This window comes from Amphiura filiformis, chromosome 1 (genome assembly GCF_039555335.1).
Source record: "Amphiura filiformis chromosome 1, Afil_fr2py, whole genome shotgun sequence".
Taxonomy (NCBI): Eukaryota; Metazoa; Echinodermata; class Ophiuroidea; order Amphilepidida; family Amphiuridae; genus Amphiura; species Amphiura filiformis.
In genome coordinates, this window is record NC_092628.1 from 97,719,769 (window position 1) to 97,743,189 (window position 23,421).

Here is a 23,421-nt window from a genome sequence, read left to right on the forward strand (position 1 = left end):
ATTTAATATTATAATTGGCCGCTTAGACGTAGTGAGAGAGTTATAAGGGCGAGGACATAAGTTGATATTGCCCGAGTATCAACTGTGAACTCAGGTAATGCAGTGGTTAAGACTCTGGACTGGTAAATGGTAATCCAACGACCGGGGTTCAATCCCCGCTGAGTCCTGATTTAAAAGTTTCATATATGCCAGTTTGCTCGAGCCCCCAAATTATCATTTAAATCATAATTTCTAGGGCTTGCATCATTTATTTCTGATCCTCGCCGTAGAAGTGATGATGTAACAGGATTAATTATCATAGGTTAAACAATTTTTGAATGTTTCGCACTTCACAGTAAGTTCACGTGAAACCTCTGCACTGAACCATAGATGACACAGAACAGGGAGAAAGTCTTGGATCGTAATTCTATAGAATATTCTTATCATGCTGATCACTCGCACCTGTAAGATGTAGTAGCTTTAAAAAGAGCGGTATTATATTCAATCTATGATTGTAGACATGCACAGGTGATGAGTGCAATCTGCTTATAGTGCAAGGCGATTATTCAAAAGTTGTTTTAACCTATTGCTATATGGTAGAAAAGAAAACGAGCAAGGTACACCAACTTGATGTGGGGAAACAAGTAAAATACAGACTAGACAATATGCAGGGGGGGGGGGGCAAAACCAGCAAATGTAAGCATAGGAAGTAGGCAAAGTTCGATAGCCAAAAATTACCAGTTCCAAGGCTCACAAAAGTGCTAAACCTGCAAAAACAACAAGGATAAAGTAACCTGGAGCAGACAAACAAAACCAAACAGACAAAAAACAACCGACGTTTCGAGCAGATAAACTGCTCTTCTTCAGGGACAGACAACAAAATATAAAAGCAAACAACGAAAACTACATGCTGTAGTTTAAAACAAATTCAAGTCAAAATTGAAGGCAAGTTCAAATAGTAGCAAACAAGATAAGCTCAGAGCAAAATAATAGAATGAAGCACAGTTTACTACTGCACTGTAGTAAACTGCTTCAAAGTAAGACATGCTTATCTTGTTTGCTACTATTTGAACTTGCTCAATTTTGACTTGAATTTGTTTTTAAACTAAGCATGTAGTTTTCTTGTTTGCTTTTATATTTTGTTGTCTGTACAAGAAGAGCAGTTTATCTGCTCGAAACGTGGTTGTTTTTTGTCTGTTTGGTTTTGTTTGTCTGCTCCAGGTTACTTTATCCTTGTTGTTTTTGCAGGTTTAGCACTTTTGTGAGCCTTGAACTGGTAATTTTTGGCTATCGAACTTTGCCTACTTCCTATGCCTACATTTGCTGGTTTTGCCCCCCCCCTGCATATTGTCTAGTCTGTATTTTACTTGTTTCCCCACATCAAGTTGGTGTACCTTGCTCGTTTTCTTTTCTGTTGTTCATATTCAAGGTATCCTCTTGTATCATTTATAGATCCTTGATGTGTTTTGTGTCCTGTCCGTTGGATTCACCATACCATTACCCACTTTTGCTATATGGTAGTTAATCCATCATCACTTCTATGGCGAATTAGCCGCCTAGACACAGTGAGAGAGTATCACGAAGACTTAAGTTGCCCGAGTACCAACTGTGAACTCAAGTAGTGCAGTGGTAAAGACACTGGACAATTAATCCAGCGACCGGGGTTCAATCCCCGTTGAGTCCGGATTTTTTTCTCTCAAAAAATTCATATGCCAGTTTGTTCGAGCCCAAAAACCATCATTTAAATCATAATTTCTCGGGCTTGCATCATTTAATGTCGATCCTCGCATAATTATATTAATTGTGTCTCGCATTGTCTTATGCCCTGTTAGGGTGAAGCATATAGGGAGTCCCCTTCTTCATTATTTAAATTTTAATTAGCTTATATATGTATTCAAATTGGTTCAACATGCAATTCAGTACAGATTTTAAACTACTTGGACATAATGGGACTCACAGATTTGATTAATTAAAACAATTCATCAGTGTACCATCAAAGAGGTAGCATAGACTGGCTACAGAGTATTTTTTTTTATTAATACTAGATTGTAATTGACTTAATAACTCTACCTTTGGGGAATTAACACACTGTGATACTAAATTTCATTTAAGCTTTGTTTCTTCACAATAGCAACAATGTAGCGGTATCTAAAACCACCTTTGTTGTCCTTATAATATAATAGAATATATAAATGTAAGTTAATGTTATAGCTTAATTAGTGCAATTGATTCCGAACCTGGTCGAATGCTTATCTAGCATTTGACAGAGCATATTAGTTATCTGTTTTACTACATTATTACTTCACTTCTTTAATAATAGGAAAAAATGTTTTCAGGAGATAGAGAACTGTGATGAAATTATGATCATTTAAATTTATAATGACAGTATGATGGATTGCAAGTAGTGGTGCATAATGGTCAATTAGCAAAGGGGCGATTAGTAGCTTGGACAATTAAAGGTGGCATATTGGCATGAAATTAAAGGATGCCAGGCATGGACCTTAGACTATACACTACCAGACTATCCTAGTAGACCATACTGATCCGATTATACATTGTTTGTAAGGTCTATTCTATTGTCTAAAGATGGCATATAGGCATGAAATAAAAGGATGCAATATAGGCATGGACCTTAGACTATACACTACCAGACTATCTTAGTAGACCATACTGATCCGATTTACATTGTTTGTAAGGTATATTCTATTGTCTAATTTAAATATTTAATAAGTCAGAAAGCTGTCACGAAATCCCTAAAAAATAGAGATGTCAGAATTGTTTCAAGACATGTAAGAGAAATATCATGACAATTTTAACAGTAAAATAGACTTGTGTCTATGCAACCACATTGCATTTAAGATATTTTAAAATTGGGATTGCTAAAATGTGCATGTTTTAATCAAGTTTAACATCGTTTTAAAACATTCCGTTCATTGTCCTTTGCTAAATACATTCTTCCATTAAAAGTAATACGTAAGCTTAAATGTGACGCCTAAAAGCTACACACATAAATTCTTGCATAATGTTTTTCAGATATATAGCAATGTACAGGCGTATTGTCTGAACAAAAAATAGCTGATCTAATTAGTCGGATAAGATATGTGATATTGAAGACATTATGGGTATCCATTTCATCTAATTCCACACATTGCCCGATTACATGTTGTATTTATCAGTACATAACACATAAGGGTATCGACAAAATCCCCCACTGGGTAACGAGATAGTTGATACGTGAATCACTAAGTAACACATGGACTATTAGGGATTGCTACGGTGTCACTCAAGGGCGCAACTAATCGCACAAGTATAGAATCTATGATGAGGGATGGTAAAGGAGACATTCTTTGCCTATCCGTTATACCCCACATCCAGAGTATAATGTGCTGCGTGGAATATCAATGCATCGTTTTGCATCTTTGATTAAAACTAATATAACTCTTTAAAAATATTGCTATCCCTATTATTTGGCTGAGTGACAACTATGGTAAAAGATGATACCAAACGTTTTCTGTAGATAATTTGACTACAAAAGTTATTTATTAGAGTGTCAAAACGTATTCTTTGTAACATTTTATCAGAATATTGATTTATTTCCTTGAATATAATACGTCAGAGTACAAATTATTAATCTGTGAATACATTAATTACATAATTAAATAATTATAAAAGCATTTGATATAAGTATTACATGAGCTCTACAAATGAATTAATGTACAAAAGCATTCGAGATTTATTACAAATATTAATATTGTTCTGAAGTTCCTACTTGGACTCCATATCCAGCCATTAGCAAAGTACAGATTACACTCTTGGTTCGGATAATCTACGGTCACCTATAGATAGTATTAATTTCAGTTTATTAAAACATATAAAAAATGACACAGACAGAGAGATGTTACATGATATCATCACATGATTAGTTTATGACCCATTATACCAAATAAAGAACATTTATATTTGACCGATAAGCACAGCGGACACAATGTTTTAGAAAGCTAATGTTTATTAGTATATTGTTTGTAGACTGTGGGCTTTGCGATGATGAGAACGTTAGCTATTTTTGTAACACGACAAAGTTAGAATTATACATGTAATTCGTCAAAATAATTAATGTTATTTTCAATGCATTAAATACATTAAAAATAAGCAGAAATGTGTTTACATTGGTTCAGTAGATGCTGAGTTGGTATTTGTAAGTCTGAAGAAGTTACAACCATCACCTGCCGAATTCGGAACGCCAAGCCGTATACTTTGAGAGTTTTTGTACTCATAGTTCATTCTATGACTGAGGTTAAAGAACTCTGTCCTGATAAGCAAGCGTGGATTTTGTTGTTAGGGGTCATCTTACGCCTCATCAGCGGGGTAAACGATAGAGTGACATTTCACGATAATGAGCCAGACTAATTGAGTTTGACTTATGACTTGTTTGTTTTGGTAGCAATGATGATGGTAAGGTACAATATTGTAGATATTAGTTATAAAGGTACATAATTATATTTCTTCATACACATCTTATAACTTCCATGTTGATATGGATATGACTGATAAAAGTAGTGATATAAAGGAAATGAGATTAGTAAAGAATGCCTCTGTAACACATTTTTGTAACTTAGGGAGGGTGTCTTAATACTGGTGTTGTTAAAAGATGTACTAACACTCTGAAATGGTTAAAACACTCTCTCTCCAACTCTCGCCCTCTCTCATTCTCTCACCCACCCCACACATCACACCCGGCGCAAAACGAAACTTTTTGTTCACCGTGCTGCTCAACTGTGAAGTATGTATGAAGCAAATTTGATAGTAAAGTGCTCTTTCCTGTCTCAAGATATTCTTACAAAAATATACTTTTATGTTTATGGGAAATGAACGCTTAACACAATCGCAAACCGATTCACTCACACACTTACCCACCCCACCACACACCTCTCCACATCCCAAATATCACTACCCTACGCCCGTCGACTCACGCTTCAGGATTTGGCGATCATGTTCATATTTTGAACTAGCTTTCAAAAGGTTTCAAATGCCATTACATTATATTCTCAATCGACAACTAAATATCGACCTTTTAACATGTCAGTCTGGCGCTGGTGTAAAAACGGACACAAAAGTTGAAAGCAAACCGCACAATAATATCTGACAGCATACATTTAACCCAACGTATCATTTACTTCAAATACATAAAAGAAGAATAGTCATCCTTCTAGAAGAATGTTTAAAAAGATATCACGCGAATGCCATTTCAACACTCTTTGAATCCAAAAAGGAACCTGCTAACCCCAGAGGCATCAAGCAAAAAGTCTCTCGCATGTATTTGAGCGATGTTTATAACACAAACTTCAGGGTACAAAGTTCTTGTCTTCTCACATAAATTTAAGGGACTGTTACCTATATAAAATTGGATTTACAGTGATTTCTAATGACAGGCTACCATAGGCAGGTGCAATGCGAATGCTGAACAGACAAATTACGCTTCATAGCCTCAAACAATATTCAAAGTGTGACAATACTACTGACGATGTGTGGTAAATACAAACTATATTGCAGAGAATGTGTCTCGATCCTTCAAGGCTTGCGGTATAGACGTTTCCTAATCATTTAATATTCACAATTACTAGATCTTATAAACCACATAAATAATGCTAAATATAGTGTTAACATTACACGTATCATTTAGCTAAGAGCTTCTCTCTTTCTTATTTTATGATTGCAATTTTTGAGGAAAAAGTGGTAATGTGACTCATCACAATAATAAACCAATTTCTATCTGATGAAGCTAACTTCGGTTGAACATAAAAGTATTATTTCGTAAGTCTGCAATCCAGGGCTCGATATTAGCAGAGCTCATTATTTCTTCGTAAAAACTCAACAACAGCATATTTGTTAGTATGAGCCATCCAATTAATCAATTTATCCGAAGTATAATCGCGTGTGATCACACACGGCTCTTTATAATAGAAACATTACCATTTTGAGATAATCGCATTTGAATTTGTACTCGTTTGCCATACATTACCTTGGTTGAAATATCCCCCTTTTTGAATGGTTATGTAGACATTAAAGTTACATTTAATATATAATGATATTGTTGTCATTTAGTCATTAAACTATTACGTCAGTATATCGAATTTATATCCGTATTAGTAATCCGAAATAGTAGTGTACGTCATATACTTACAACATAGTGGTCGTATTGGCTGCAAGTTACGTAATTTAATTTCACAGACTAAATATTGCTACGATTCATTGGAGAGGTACTACACATAGTTTTTGTATTTATCGTATTGTTGTCGTAACATAGCGAAGAGCTACTAAAACTGGTGACAAATTCTATCAGTGTTTTGTGTACTTTTGTGGATCAAATCTCAATTGGGAAGAAATGCAATATGACTTAACGTCCCTTGTATACTGGGAACTAACTTACGGTGACCAGCCTGGAAGCAATTTTGTTGAACAAGTCAACGAATTAGTTCATTCAATGAAATCAGACCATGGTTGTTTGATGTGATCATTTATTAAATTTTCTAACAAAACATTCAATTCTAGACCTGGACAATATCAAAAGGTATCACACAGTAAAATATAGATTTTCGTTCACTTTATTCATCTTTTTTTTGCTTTTTGTGTTAATTTTTTTCTATAAACTGTATATTTATGTGCAAATTGAGGGCGCTATTTACATATATTTTAAATTTAGCCAAATATTAGTTATTCCCTATATATTAATTATAAAAAATAGTTTGAAAATTTCCTTGCTATTTGCTACTCTTTTGACAGTATACCAGTGTTTACCACTTGTAAAGATGAAAACACGATTTAAGATAAATAGCGCCATCAGTGTTCACCTTTCCTTAAAAATGACGTAGTTTTTCATGTAATCATGTGAAAAAAGAAGGATATAAACCGCAGTGTTGATAAATAGGAAGTTCCATTCTTGTATCTACAAATGTCCGTATGAATATTGACCTTCAATATGACCCTTTTTGTCAAAATATTATATAGAAAATCATAATGACCAAAACGTATTAATCAAGCCTTTAATTTAAGACAGTGGAGATTACAAGTGATTTCAATCACCGATTTTCATCAAATTCTACAGGTAGTAAAAAAATCGGCAAATTGATGCATTTAAAATTACTGCCCACAGTGGCATTAAAAGTTACAGTTGCACAAAATGATGAATTTCTGTCTTTTTCTATAAAGAAAAGTAGGTCAGGTATATCGCAGTACATAGTACACATGGTACATCAGTATATAATGACAATATTTAGCCTGTAATACGCGTAATTTAGAGGTGTTCGTTACCACTTACCAATAGATCATTGCCCAAATGAACGTGAAGCTGAACATATGAGCATTCCAATCGGCTTAATTTAGGAGAACACATTGCTGCGCTTAACGGACAGAGTACATTGTCCTTTTAGAAGGTATGATTGCGTACTTCTCTTTCATGTTTGTATTCAAAGTTCTTCATTAACGTCTCCGTTACCTCAACACGAATTTTTCAATGCGAAACAAAGATACAATGCGACAAATATTAATATCTTTGCAACAGCTCAAGTGAGCAGCACTAAAGTCGTCATTTGACCAAAACTTCGAATATCTCTGATTGTCAGTGAAAATATCGGATTTCAGCCCCAACTTCAGATTTTGCAGTATTGATCACTGGAAATGGTAGGACCATTATAAAATATATAGGACGTTTCAGGCCCATAATATTAAAATATTTTTCAACCCTTCACCTTCGAATTTGGAAGGCCTACCTTACTTCCGGGTAGGGTGGTAAGGTCAAATTTGTCCGCTAAAATGAGCGGAATAAAGGATGGGCTGACAATTAGATAAAGACGCTTAGCGGTTTGTTCGGCAGGAACAAAATCTGGTAGGGGTATAATTTTGTTCACCTCAAGTTTGGTAGTGACGTATGTGCGTATTTTGCTCGCCGCAGTATCGAATTGCGCGCGTAAGGTTAAACGCGCTGATTGTCCACGCACGCGTACAGGGGCGGCTTGTCGTCACTAACGTCACTGCCGAAGTTAAGGTTAACCAATCTACTTTCGTTATACGAGGATTGCATTGGTAAGTAACAATATACACAATACAGTACAGAACCTGAAAATGTTATCTCAAATACAACGTTAAATACTCAAAACATCACGTCATACATCAAAGGTATTTTATCACAAAAATTGGCAATATTATACCAACCGTTTGTAAATAGATAGAGCATCTGCCTTTTATATTATGAAGTCAGCTCAAATAATGACTTTTTACCAATCTATTTCGGGTTTCGTATAAAGTGAAAGCTATAAAATGTAGATGGCATTGCAACTGGGATCTTCGATTTGATCGGAATTAACCTTTTCGGCGCGAAAAATCCGGCGCAGATATAAAGAATTGTTGGTGTCCGGATTAAATGTTCTATCACATAATCTTATTTAATATTTACCTTTTAAAATGTATATATTAGATACATTAGCTATAAATGAGTACAAACATACACGTTATCAGTGCAGTGGTCTAACATTCCCCATGGAAATAATCGTAAAACTTTGCGATTTGTTTTTCAATAAAACATCATGTGTCGTCTGCATACATCACCACAAACCTCAGTTGATATCCCCAAGCGTAGTGCAGCTGCATCTCATACGGTATTCAAAGGCCATTGGTTTCTCTTTCAAATCGTTCGCAAAGACCTCGTGTAACTATTGTAACTTAAACACTCTATATCTATGTGCTTTTGGCACACGTGGTGTATGTTTACTTAAACTCAGCGACTTAGATCACAACTGAAGGCAATTTAGAAAGTGATCAAAACTTTTCACGTACATGAATGTGTAATAAACATGAGGCGAGTCTGGGTAGTTCTGACGTTTTTAATGTTCTTTCATAGTTAGCATAAAACAAAGTGTAAGACAACACAACATACTGTAAGGAGGATTTCCAAATATTTCACAATGTAAATAAACAGCAATGTCGCATGCAAATTCCAAATCACAGGAGTCATGCATGTGAGGTAGCGAGGCCCACTCATATAAGATATAATCATCGGTATAGCTCCGGTACTTTTTTTAAAACAGTTTTTACCTACTTAAACATGTTCTTATTAAATGCTTTCACGTGCACGTCTATGAAGATGAGCGTAATCAAGTAATATTTTGATTAGTCCTTAAACAATAATTATAACCAAACTAAATTGAAATGCTTCTAATTTGCCACAAACCATCAATATACACCATGGGTGTTACAGGTGCCATTGTCCTCTCTAATGTATTAACCAAAACAAGCGTTCGTCGATTTCTAATGGAAACACAAAAGAAAGTACTATTCAGTCACTATATAGTAATTCATTAAACTTGACGTAATGCCAGATACTTGCTCATTTGTGAAAAGAATATCTTTATAAAGTCATACGAAAAGCCCGTCCCCTCTACAAAGACTGGTATCGCATATATACATGAATCAGCCCAACATTGATGCGTAAATGCATCGACTAGCGCAGCGTGTAATCGATGCGTGTCATGCATAGTAATATTAGTACTCTTATACATATAAATTGACAGGTGTAAAATATTTAAGTCAAAAAAAGCACATTGCTTGTGTAATCCAGTTATTGTTTCTTACAATTCAAAAATTAGTTCGGTTATTGAATCATTAGCGATTAAAAGGTCGTACCTGAAAAGAAACAAAGATAAATACATCGACAGGATATCCGCGGCGGTCAAGACCTTTAGTTCACACATTCTCTGCAGTTGAACTCCTTACTAGAACTGGTTTCCAGTTCCTCACGGAAGGGAAGCGGCCTTTGAGCGCGCTTGATTGGTTAGGACTGGTGGATTTTGTGTCAGAGAGGGCCTGTCACTGTCATACGCACTGATCAAGTGTTAAATATTGCATGACATGGAAATAATTATGTTTAAACCAAAAACGTTGCTCTATTTTCACAACAAAAGTGTTTTCTCTATACAAATATTTAACCTCAAATATCATTCCTAAGTATGATTTCCGCCCTTGCAAGACTTACCCACCCTTTAGATAGTTACATACGCCGTAGGTCAATGTTACCTTATACATACAAGTTACGCAAGGCTACTCTTCAATTATTACCACCACGTTCTCACGATTACCAATTAAACAGCAGGATCAATAAATTCAGAGCTCCCTACTTCGCTTCAAACATTTAGTTTCAAATACGGGTTGAGTGTCCGCCAGACGTATTCCACCATTGGATAGTTAGCATGGTTATACATTCCGATATGCCAATATTTGCTTTGATATATTTACGCTGCTGTAGAAAATTATCTAATCACATTCACAAAATCCTAAATGACTGAGAGCCATTCAACTTGTATTTGACCTTCAATTTGTTCTTGGGACATGAACATCTGATCTCCACCTCGAGGTATACAGTTCTGTGGCCGCCTTTTAAAGACCTGGCTAGATTTCCTGTGTTGTCATCAAAATTGTTGCTCAAAAAAATCAAGATTAATGCTGTTTATACTCTCGGCTATCTTGTTGGTGCTACGATATATGTTTATTAAAACAAAACAAAATTCATGTACATGGTTACTTGAAAGGGTATGCTAACAAAAAGAGGCAGTCTGTTTTTAGAAAGAAGTGTTCTTTTGTCACAAGAGTTTCACTATAGATTTCTAAAGTACTTCGTTTGTGTCTGAGGGACAAACACTCTGTGACACACCCGAAGTCACGCAATATGTTTACGTAGTCACTATATCTCTGATTATTATGCATAAGGCAATTTACAAGGGCAAAACAATTCTCCCACAATATTCATAGTATTTTTTTTTATAGTTCAAGGGTGTGTCTAATCTTAAACAGATTAAACGTAATTAAAAAAGAGGAGAGATATTTTTCTGGCATGTTCATTCTATGAATAGGGGATAAAAATATTGAAATTTTAAAATTTCAAACATTTTACACGTTCAAATTGAGCATTAGGGATCGCAAACATTTTCATATATTTCATGACAGTGAAGGTTGCAAAATTGATATTTTGGCAATATGAAGACATTTTTCATACTATTCTTAAAGTATCAATAAGTATCAATAATTTTATAAAGTTCAAATGAATATTTGATTTGGCGTTTCAGCTTGTTACTTGAAGTTGACGAAATATGATTGCACCCTGCTCACAATTCTTATTGTAATTCTTGTACCTAATCGTGTCGTATTTAGATATATTCAGTAAGAATTAAGCTACAATGTTGGAAAAAATCCCAGCTTGTCAAACCTGACATCCATATCATCCAGAATAATGCCTTGATATGGAAGTATATCAGCTCTTGGTACATGGACATAAGACCCAATCATAATACAGTATCTCATTCGATACCAAAATCATAGATTTATGCAAAGTATAGTAATGACAAAGACAAACCGCTCAAAGTCAAGATATCTTGATATGATGAACATGATACCGAAGTCTTTAACATCTGATAATAACCAATCGGTTGCTATGAGTGTTTGGTTTGATTTTATAACATTTGTATTGAACAGTTATATTTGATGAAATGTTGATGATCAGATGAATAGGAACACAATTTTTCATTACCGTTCATTCTGGCCTTGGAATGGGAACATAATTTTTCATTACCGTTCATACCGACCTTGGCAACTCTTCTCTAATTACAATTTTGAAAATGCCCATTTTGATTCTACATTAATACTTCACTGTGCATTCTACGTATTATTAGGGTAATTGGTGGCACCATGTATCGGACACTAACCTATTACCCAATAGTGTAATACTGCATAGTCGAGAGAAATATTCTTTTTACTTGTCAATGCCGGTTCTTGTAAACCAACTGTCATACTGTCTTTGTGTTCTCTGTCTCTGTCTGTCCGGGTGTCTGTCTGTCTGTCGGTGTGTCTGGGTGTCTGGGTGTCTGTCTGTCTGTCTGTTTCTTTTGGTGTCTCTCACCGTCTGCATATAAGTTGTTTGTTGTTGAACCCTCGTATACGCATTTATGATGTGACATATTTTTTAATCACATTTTGAATCACAATCTCATTGCATTTTCCTTTTCATGTCTCTTTTCCCTCTCTTTTGCAATTCAAGTCATCAAATATTTGAAACTATATAATCACTGTCATCTTCTAGCAAAGTTTACAAATGATTTGAAATGTTAACATTCAAAAACAATTCCGAACATCCTGTCATGTATCCGCCATATTCTTTGCATTTTCCAAACAACAACGGAATTCAGTGACAAATTGACGAATTACTTGAAATTAAAATCGATCATTTTAAACACCTAATATGTTAGTATAGTAAAATTCATCTTTAGTACTGCCAAACTGGCTGGAAGCAAGCAATCAATATATCATATATTCAGTTAAACAATTCAACTTTTATCTTATTTTGTGTATAGAATACCTAAGTATGACATGAGAAAGAGGGCTTTACTGAAGGAGGTAATGTGATCCCATAGATGTATGAAAGTCATTCTCAAATATCATTTTTAACATAGAACACATCATCACAAGAATATTCTATTTCCTACTTAACCTTTTGTATAGCAAGGTATTAGCCTAAATATCGCTAGATTTTCATAGGTATTTTGACGATTCAGCTGTAGTCCCAGTTCGATCGCTGACAGCTAACTATTGTTATTTGGCCAATGATATGACGCGTTCTTTTCAGGTACAAGATATAAGCATTCATCCTATTTGCCGATAAGCAATTGCTCATTGCTAGCTATAGCGATTGTAGGTTTGGCTGGAAGCAACGTACACTGTCATCAAAGATTTGGGATAACCAACTCACCAGGTGAACGTAGTCATAAAGTCATTAGATTCCCATCTCTAATTTCCAGAATATCATATTCATTTAGAAAACGTGCACAACCAAATGAACGTGCAGCAAATCGCTTAGCAATTATGCTTGTGTTATGTGACATGGGTAGTGTTATGGGCATTGCTCATTTAATTTGGCGCATCATCATCACCATCCTATTTTTGCTTTAAGGGGGCACACAAAGTCACTCTAAACAATAGTAACTGAAATGGTAACCTGAGCTTTATTCCTTTTTATTTGATACCAATCCTCTTACATCCCATGCAAACGATTTTACACCTCTCCCACTGCAATAAATATGCTTTACATTTCCAAATCTTTCCTTGCTTTCTTGCTTTCCTTGCTTTCTATGTTTTAAAGAAAAAATAGTATCCAAACGGTTACATTGCAGCACATTACATCAAAGCTTCATTGGGCGCCCTATTCCTTTTTTAAAGGAATTTTTATTATTAGCTTGTATTAATAAAGGTGCTAATGATAAATGATAAAACCTTTGGAGACTCCCACAATTTTGGGCTTTACGGTGAGTATTCGAAACGAGAGGCTAAAAAGCAAGTTTTTCCCCCTGAAAACCAAGATGCGAAATGCGGGTTTTTTATTTTGTTTATTTTCCGATTTATACCACAGTAAGTTTTAGGAAAACAAAAGATTGACCTGCATGTGATTATTTATTTCATATTGCTGGTAAAGTTGGATTTGGATCCAGGCTGTCCCAAACCTTACATGAGGAGAAGTTGATATTTACTGCTAGTTGGGTATTCATTGGTTAAGACGGGCCAGTAAAATTGTAATTAATTGTAATTAATTGTAATTAATAATGCTAAATAAATATATGCTTGGACTTAATTGGAAGTAAATGGATGGGGAGGGGGGTAAAGCCTTCAAGAAATCACGACTAGCTCTGATTGTAAAGATACACAATTACCATACGAGGTAGCTGCAGCCGGCACAGACCGACCATGACAAAATAAACCGAGTATGGTCGTACTGGCTACAAGTTACACGATTTAATTTCACAGAGCAAATATTGCTACGATTCGTTGGAGCTTTACTTCGTGTAGTTTATGTGTTTATCGTACTGTTGCCGTGACATTAGCGAAGACCTGCTATACTGATGACACATTCTGTCAGTTGTTTGTTTACTTTTGCGGAACAAATCTCAATTTGTGAAGAAATACAATCTGACGTGATGTCCCTTGCATATCGAGAACTAACTTTTAAGTTGAGGACATTGTGACTGGCCCAGAAGCAATTTTGTTTTTAAAATAACTTTAAACACGGTTAATAAATCAGTTCATTCAATGAATTCACATAGGCAATACTGGATTTAATTCAAGGAGCCATTCCTAATTTAAAGGCACTATCCTTGAAATGTTAAGAATAACTTAAAACTGAAGCATAAGTCAATAACCGACATCGTTTTCATGTTTTTGATGTGAAAACAAAATGGCAAAAAGGAAGAAAAAAAGACAGTCAGTGTTGTAAATATAAGCTCCATTCTTGATTTTGATCTGTTTTTAATGATTTTTGATCATTTGCTGATTTACTGCACCCATTATGATTAGTTGAATAATCGAAAGTATCAATAGATGTCACTGCTCCTCGCCAATGTATTCGCGGAAAACACGATGTCTGAGCTGAAAGTGATGCTTTTTCCTGTTTTCCATCTTAAGTGTAGACTAATAGGAGAAAACATGGACCTTTTCCAACTTCATTATTTCTGAAGAAAGGAAACGAGAAATGGAAACGAAATGAGTCAGGGAATATAATGGTAATGTAGCAGTTCAGTTTTTGAAATCTTCAGTTAGCAGCTTTTTATAAAGCAGAGACAATGAAATTAGCGAAGTTGTTTTATTTTTTGGAAATTTGTCTCATTTTTTGAAAATAATTTTAAAAAAATGTCACTCTATTCAACATAAATTTGCACACAATGGTGCATAAATTCAAAAACATGTTACATGTACAAGAAAGCGGCAGATTGATGTATGTATATAGAATTACAATTACAATTAACAATTACCCAAAATGATGCATTTCTGTCTTTTTTTTATCATAAGGAAAAGTAGGACGCGTAGATCGCAGTACGTCAGTATGTAATGACAATATTTAGCCTGTAATACGCATAATCTGGAGGTGTCAGTTACCACTTCCCAATAAATTAGTGGACAAATGAACGTGAAGCTGAACAACTTATGAGCATTTCAATCGGCTTAATTTCAGAGAACACATTGCTGCCCTTAACGGACGGAGTACATTGTCATTTTCAACGGTATGAATAACGTTACTTCTACGTATGCATCCACATCTAGGCTATCTTAGCGTAAAATTTGAATTTTGAACTTGCTTATTCATAGCATTAGGCCAAAAAAGTATATTATTTGGTTGCCCTTCCAAGACAAAAATTTGGAGGGTCGGTAGATCTATCCTTTTATTTATTTTCTTCATGGGCTCTTCCTCGTATTCAAAATGCAATTTCGTGTGTCTGATGTGCTCTCATGTCCCTATCCGAGCCTTAAAGTAACAAATCCAATCAATCATTTTCGAAATAAATATAAATTACAGCTAATCTCATTTTTTATAACTAATTCTTGGAGCACCTTCTTTGTTCTTGTGTGATAGACTTAATATAATTTGTTTGTTAGCTTTTGTTTGCTGTTGTTGTAATTCTGAAAGGGGATGATTAATGCTGGTCTTATTGGCATTTCGATCACCTCCTCCATAGTTGTCTTTGTATTATTTTATGTTGTCAAGTATAATTTCAATTTATTTTTTATTATTATTTATTCATTCATTCAATCATTCATTCGCTTGATTAGCAGGAGCGGTAATGGACTCCTGGACAGTGTTTTGTTAATTTCTGACACTCCGTTTACTACTATATAATTATGTTCGCATAAAGCACTAACATATCTCCCAAGTAATAAGAGACAACATGTACCTAAAGATACTATCGCGTTTATAAAGATGAGCGTACAATCACATAATATTTTGCTTAGTTATTTAACAATGAATATAACCAAAGAAAAGTAAAATGCATCTTATTTGAAACAAATCATGAATGTACACCATGCGTGTCGCAGGTGTCGTCGTCTCTTTTCATTTATTACCCAAAACAAGCGTTCATCGATTTCTAATGGCAACACAAAAGAAACTAAGACTAGATTCAGTCAATATATCGTTGTTCATTAAAGATGACATAATTCCACTATACTCGCTCATTTGTGAACGTAATATCTTCATAAAATCTTCTTAAAAAGCCGTTTCCTCTACAAAGACTGGTACCGCATCAGTCCAACATTGCGGAAATACATCGACTAGCGCAGCGTGTAATCAATGCATGTCATGCATATATAGTATTTTTGATTCGATGTTGGCTTATGACTAGTAGCACTTTATATCTGTTTTGAATTATACATACATTGACAGGTGGAACATATTAAGGTAAACGACAGTACATCGCTTGCTTAATCCAGTTATTTGTTTTTCTTAAAACTCCATATTAGTGCAGTTATTGAATTCAATTAAAAGGTTGTATCATTCACGAAACAAATATGATCTCCTGCGGGATGCATAATTCGACTGGATATCTGCGGCAGTCAAGCCCTTTCACCGATTTCCAGCATTTGAACTCCTCTCCACATGTCTTGTCAAATATTGCATGACATGGAAATTTAATCCAACAACTTGGGTTTAGAGTCCTTGCTCTATTTTGACCTCAAAAAGAGTTTTCTTTATATCAATACTTGGCCTAAAAATCACCACAAAGTAAGAGTTAGGCGTTAGGCGAGTAAAAAGTTACACACTACGTTAGCCCAGTGTTACCTTAGATACAAGGTACGGTAGACCACATTTAAATTATATCACCACGTCTCTTATGGTTATCAATTTTATTTCAATCATTTGTCTCAAGTAGGGGTTGTTTGTCCGCCAGTCGTACTCACCCTTAGACACGCAGTCCCAAATGTCAATATTTGCTTTAATATTATTTACGCTACTCTAAAAAAACTTTTGCATAATTCTAAAAATATATGAATGAATGAGAGCCATGCAACTTTAATTTGACCTTCAACTGCTCTTTAGGACATGAATATCTGATCTTCACATCGAAGTTATATAGTTTTGTTGCTTTTTAAAGACCTGGTTACATTTCCTGTGTTGTCGCCAAGGTTAGCGTGAAGGTTTAAAAATTCAAGAATTATGCTGTTACTCTCGGCAATCTTCGAGATGCTACGATATATGATTATTAAAACGAGACCAAATTCATGTACATTGTTACTTGCAGGGATATGCTAACAAAATGAGGCAGCCTATTTTTAGAAAGAGGTGTTCTTTTGTCACAAGAGTTTCACTATAGATTCCTTAAGTACTTCGTTTGTGTCTAAGGAAAAACACTCTGTGACACACCGGAGGCCACACAATATGTTAAACCAGTTACATGTATCACTCGTACACAATATATCTCCCATATTTTTCAAAGTATACATCAAGTTCAAGGGTATGTGCTAACTGTAGAAGATTTGCACGTAAAATCGCCATCATTTTACATATTCAAATTAAGCATTTGGGCTCGCAAACATTTATGGCATAAAATACTTTGAAGGTTACAAAATTGATATTCGCAATCTGAAGGTATCAACAATTTAATAGGATTCAAAAGAATAATGGATTTAGAATTTCAGCTTGCTATTTGAAAGTGACGTTTATTGTAATTGCAGCATGACAAAAATTATGTAAGTCTTACACCTAATCTGCTGGTATTATTCAGCATGTTCAGTAAGAATTAAGCTATATCATGGGGGAAATAAATCCAAGTTTGTAAAAGTAATTCAAACTTTTGATTTCCATATCATCTATAATAATATACCTTGTTATGGGAGTAGTATCCATCTGTGTATGCATGGCCCTAAGACTCAATCATATGAAAGTAATCTGATAATTCGATATAAAATCATAGATTTATTGAAGGTATAGAAATGACATAGCCAAACCGCTCAAAGTCAGGATATCTTGATGATGAACATGATGCCCACGTCTTTAACACCGGGTAATAACCAATTGGTTGCTATGTGTATTTAGTTTGATTTTATAACATTCGTATTAGACCGTAATATTTGATGAAATAAAAAGTCACATAATTTTCATCAGATGAATTTGATCAGATGAATGGGAACAACATTTTTCATTACCTTTCATCCCGTCCTTGGAAAGCCTTCTCTATCATCTATATTGCAATGTTCAAAATATCATGTTGATTCTAGTTACTGATTACTTCACTGTGTGTATTACCATTACGTATAAGGTAATTGGTAGCAACGACAATCATGGTATCGGACATTACCCTACTCTCAATGTATAATATCCTTCGAGGAATAGTTTTTACTGGCCAATGCCGGTTGACTTTCATGGTGTCTTTGTTTTTCTTTCTCTGTCTGTCCCCTTCTCTGTGAGTTTATCACCCTCTGCCAGTATATCATGATTCTGACAACAAGAATATTTTATATCCTACTTAACCTTAGTGGCAAGTTATTAGCGTAAATATCGCTAGATTTCCACGGTATTTTCAATTACATTGACGGCTTAAGCTGAAGTAACAGTTCGATCGCTGGCAACTAACAATTACTACTTGGCCAATCATGCTCGTTCTAAAATCGAAATACTCATCTCATTGGTCACTAAGCAATTGCTCATTGCTCCAGCGCTATATAGTGATTGGCTGGTAGGTTTGCCTTGAAGGAAGTTAAGGAACTACTGTCATTCAAGATTTGGGATAACCAATTCACCAGGTGAACGTAGTCAAGTCATAAAGTCATTAGATTCCCATCTCCAAGTTCTGGGTATATCATATTCATTAGGAAACTTGTATAACCCAATAAAGGTGCAGCAAATCGTTTAGCAGTATGTTTGTGTTATGGGTTATGAAATTCGGATTGAGATAATCGTAGAGATATGGCTACGTGACGTTCGTAACGTATTGGGCATCAAATTTAGTGCATAATGATGATGATAATAATAATAATAATAATAATAATAATAATGATAATGATAATAATAATGATAATGATAATGATAATAATAATAATAATAATAATAATAATAATAATAATAATAATAATAATAATAATAATAATAATAAATAACAACAATAAAAAGATATCAAAACGACCTCTTCTAATTTATCAGGATACATGTCAAAATACACACACTTCCAAAATAGCAAGTAGCATCAATCCATAATTCAAATGAAAAACAAATGACTTCTTTTTCAAGAAGATAAACACTAAATCCTTCTGATTTCGCTCTTTCTGATACAAAGTCAATCTGTTGCTGTAATCCACCAACTCACATGAAGCAAATGTCTTAATTTTGATAACGGCTGTATTATGATAGACAACCTAATCCAGTCTATCCACGGAGCTTTAATTTTCTCCGGATCGTCTTCAATGTTTTGACAAAATAATACAGCTGAAACAAACAAGCCTTGTAAATATGACACAAATATGTTGTTGAATTCCTTCTTATCATGGACCGCAAGAAAATTAATTTCCCCGCCAAAACAACCCATTTTTGGTTTTGGTTAGATTCGTTGGAAATAAATTTCCAACGTATATTGCAGTGTTACAGATAAATGATAAAAACGTTAGCAGATAGCTAATATTTGTACGGTGAGCAGTCGAAAAAAATAAAGCTGTTTGTTATTTTTATGTTTAAATGATTAATGGTCACAGAGGTTGTGGGGTGTCATTTATATCCAGGTTAAAATTACAATTATAAACAGCGCATTTGAAATTTTGAACACGACGATGGGTTCTTCACAAGTAACACAATAAACGTCATTGTGATAATTTACTTTCTGAAGCAACATCAATTGTGAAACTATAATGAAATATTTGAAAACCCTTCGAGTGTATTTATTTATGTGAATTATATTCAACAGTACGGCAAGTGAAAAAGCAAGAGAAAAAAATTATTTTCAAATTTCAATTATTACGATTTGGATCGACCAGACTTACCGTTGAAATAAATGTGTCGCACTGGGAGGGAAAACAATACGCTCCAAGTCACATAGAAACCACATGGATTCGATTCCTTATGTAGATAATCCCAAAAGTAAATACCAACACATCTCTCTGTATCATTAACATTCAAATGCCATGGGAGGTTACAGCCAAGCAATCATTCATCTAAGCTATACATCTGTGAAGGTCCGGGAGGAAAATAACGTCAGTATCTCATTGGTCTGCTTGCGTTCCTATCAATGGTGTATTACTTGCAAGCAAGTTCTTTTCACGTCCTTTCAAGAGTTACACAGTACACTAGTGTGGTGGCTAACTAGCGAAGCAGTCAAATGGTCTATCATGAATTACCATTGATTACGCTCAGTCAGTTTCAGTTTGTTGCTGATTATCTGAATGTGGTATGAAGGAGTGCTTGGTGGAAAGTCAATATAATCTGAAATATGAGCAAATATGACATAAAGAAATTAGCGTTACTTTACACACAGGTAAACGTACCAACTGACATATTTTGGTATGGATATTCTTTTAAATTAATTTGTGATTTCTAGGAATGATCATTGTGCCTACTTTTAAAGCCATATTGTAATCTTTGTATAAAAAATAGATTAGTATTTCTTTTCCATAAAATGTATGTTTTTACTGTCAGATATGTCCCCTTGTAATTGACTAAGGTAAAGCAAAGTAATAACAACTGAGGTAAAGCAAAGAAAATTGACATTTTCTACCAGCACCGATGTCGCCAAATCCGCCAATGCGTATCACTCCGTCGGTTGTGCTATGGCACGGTCCTTTGAGGTGTTTATTACCGTTCCGGAAGCCATGTACGTATTGTGTTAAGAATATTGTGTAGGCGTAGACTAATATTTCCATCCTCATAATGAAACGACGTTTCCTGCGCTTTATTCAAAATCTCGGATTTTGATAAAACTACACCACCTAAAGTCCTGATTTTTGCAGAATTTGGAAATATATTGAGGGCGTCCTCCTCAGCAAATGTTACAATATGGCTTTAAGTAGTTAGTCTAGTCCGGTACCAACCTTAACGAAGTTGTACAGAAAAAGGCTTTTAGTTAAAGTATGTTGTTATCGGTTTGTTGACCTCTGTTCTTTCAAGAGTTTTTACACACTTTTAACGCCGAGAGACGAAATGAGTAGTTCAGCATTTTACAATTGTTACATTTTAAATATGGTAAAACCGTATGATCTCCCTCTTGATAATGAAAAAGTGTGACCCCGGGAGTGTGACCCCTCTTTTCTCCTGGCCCTCCTCCGGTGGAAATAATGAACGGTTCCTTACATTTGGCTCTGTTCAAAACCATACCAGCAAGTAAATACCATACATGTACGTGTATGTATATGTATATAGAACTAATTATTGGCTTGTATGTTGTCATCTCAGATCATATTCATTGACAAGATTCGGCTATATCCTTCGGCAATCGTTGACCTGAAAACAAATCTGCAAACTGATATGTTTCCCATTGAACTCAACGATTTACAAATTGGCCTATGGGCAATGGTCTTGACTCCAACTAGCAGTTGAGATGACCACAACAACAATAAGTAAGCCCAAGGAATGTACCATAGGTAACTTAAATAAATATGCCACAGGCGTTTCCTATGGTGATGATATATTGGATGGCGAATTGATGATGAGCTATGATAGAAAATCACTATTGTGAATCTAAGTGAACTTGTAGTAAGAGTAAATTTGGCCATTTGTGTTGTTCTTCATTGTAATAAACAGCAATCATTCCACATGTACTTTTTCAAATGTGTGTATTTCCCTACAAATATGGACTTGCACATATGAGGGTTGAGTTAGTTTCAAAAGTCGATAAAGCGTGAAAACAACACAACACATTATTGTTTCAAAGATAGACTGTACAGTAACGATAATTACTGTGAGACACCATGAAGATTATGAGCGCAATTGTAGGATTTGCAAAGTTATTTTCAAAGTAAGTTACTAACTGCTACTGTCAAAGTAGACATACTATTTAATGGCTTTAGAAAGCCAGCATCCTTATTAAATAAGTTACGACTTTTTAGGAAACCTACATTATTTCAAGGTTGACAGGTATGGAGATTATTTGTCAAGGTCAACGAGTATCATGACGATTCCTTTGTAAGAAAACTCACATCACTCTTTGAAAACCCTTCATTACTTTTACCACTGTTTACAGGATCAACTACAACCCTGGACAAAAGGGTTGGAATGAAATTAGTACGGTATTGCAAATAAGCCCCCGTTCCCCCGTTGAATCCTGACATTTTGTTCATGTGTGCTCAGTAGTACCCAACATTGATTTGTGGGGCAGGGGAGGTATTGGGAGTGAGGGTAATGATTAGACTTCACACTAGAGAAAACGCCATTTCATCACATATAACAAAAATAAGGCCATTACAAGGTTCATATTCTATTTTTATTCCAACTAGCATTGTAGTATAACGATTCCTATTTTAGGAAACCTACATTATACCAGGTGGCGTGTGTGTGTGTGGGGGGGGGCTTGGTTCTAGCTGTTCTCGGAGTATAGCGCGTTGAAAGGGCCCTATAGTAAGGCTAATGTACAGAAGCGTTCAATGTCGCGAGTATGGAGATTATAGTTTTGGAAAATCATACATGAACTTACGGGACTCACAAAATTATTGTTAAATCATACATTACTTTTGATTGAAAGACTTAGATATTGTTAACTTAATCAAGCAGTGTGTTTTGTTGTGCATATTGAAGTGAATTTGGGAAAAGGTGTTTTTAGCCTTGAGTCACAAAATCTACATCATCAGCTTTCAAGATTAATGATTATGGAGATTCCGGTCTTGGAATATCTACATTATTCTTTTGATTTCCTTCATTATTTTGCACGTCTCGAAAATATTTAGTTGCTAAATCTTAAAATCTACGATATTATAATAAGACATGCTGAAAAAATGCTTCCTTTGGAAAGCAGAAAAACTGTGTAATACCCACTTTGGTTAAAAACAATTCATTATAGTCCCCATGGAACCATACAGCAATGTGGGTTTTTATAGATTGCCTAGACTTGACATCTGTCAAAGTAATAATGTACTTCAACACATTCCAAGCCCTGTTTTACACGATGCATGAGAGCTCTCATGTTATATGTCCACTTTAATAAATTAATACCGGATTTTGAATAATGAAGCAGCATGGCCAAGGTCAAGTATGACCTCGTATAGCCCTTAAATAATACAAGTTTCCCAAGGCAATTCATCCAACGGAATCCAGAATACCGTTATCTTTTTCTATTGAATTCAACGATCATGAATCGCCAGAAAGGTCTTGACAAGCCACTGTGTTTGGAGTGTGAGTGACCACATCAAAATTACCATGCATCACACAACAAGTAACCTAAATCAAACTTGCCCGCGGGTATTCCATATTTATAATTTGTATTGAAAAGTTGATGCCGGCCATATGTAATCTAGGCAGTGTCTGTCAGTTGCAGTTGAGACCAATGTTGTATATTGGGACACGTCTTCCTTACTATGTTAGGTTTTGCAATAACCCTGTCAATGTGGATTTACTTGCTTCGCAACTGATATATAAATAGAGGATATTTGTATTCATTGCTAGAAAATTAT

At 34.9% G+C, this 23,421-nt stretch overlaps 1 protein-coding gene across 2 annotated transcripts in view; it reads right to left on the reverse strand.

The window, feature by feature from the left end:
* Positions 1-23,421, reverse strand: part of LOC140159541 (neuronal acetylcholine receptor subunit alpha-3-like) — a 199,755-nt gene that overhangs the window by 138,797 nt on the left and 37,537 nt on the right. Inside the window, exon 2 of one of the 2 annotated variants that reach the window (XM_072183034.1) lies at positions 19,807-20,245. The exons of the other annotated variant lie outside the window; for it this stretch is intronic. The gene's annotated coding sequence lies outside the window, so the exon portion shown is untranslated. The remainder of the gene's footprint in view (positions 1-19,806; positions 20,246-23,421) is intronic. 2 annotated transcript variants of the gene reach the window in all.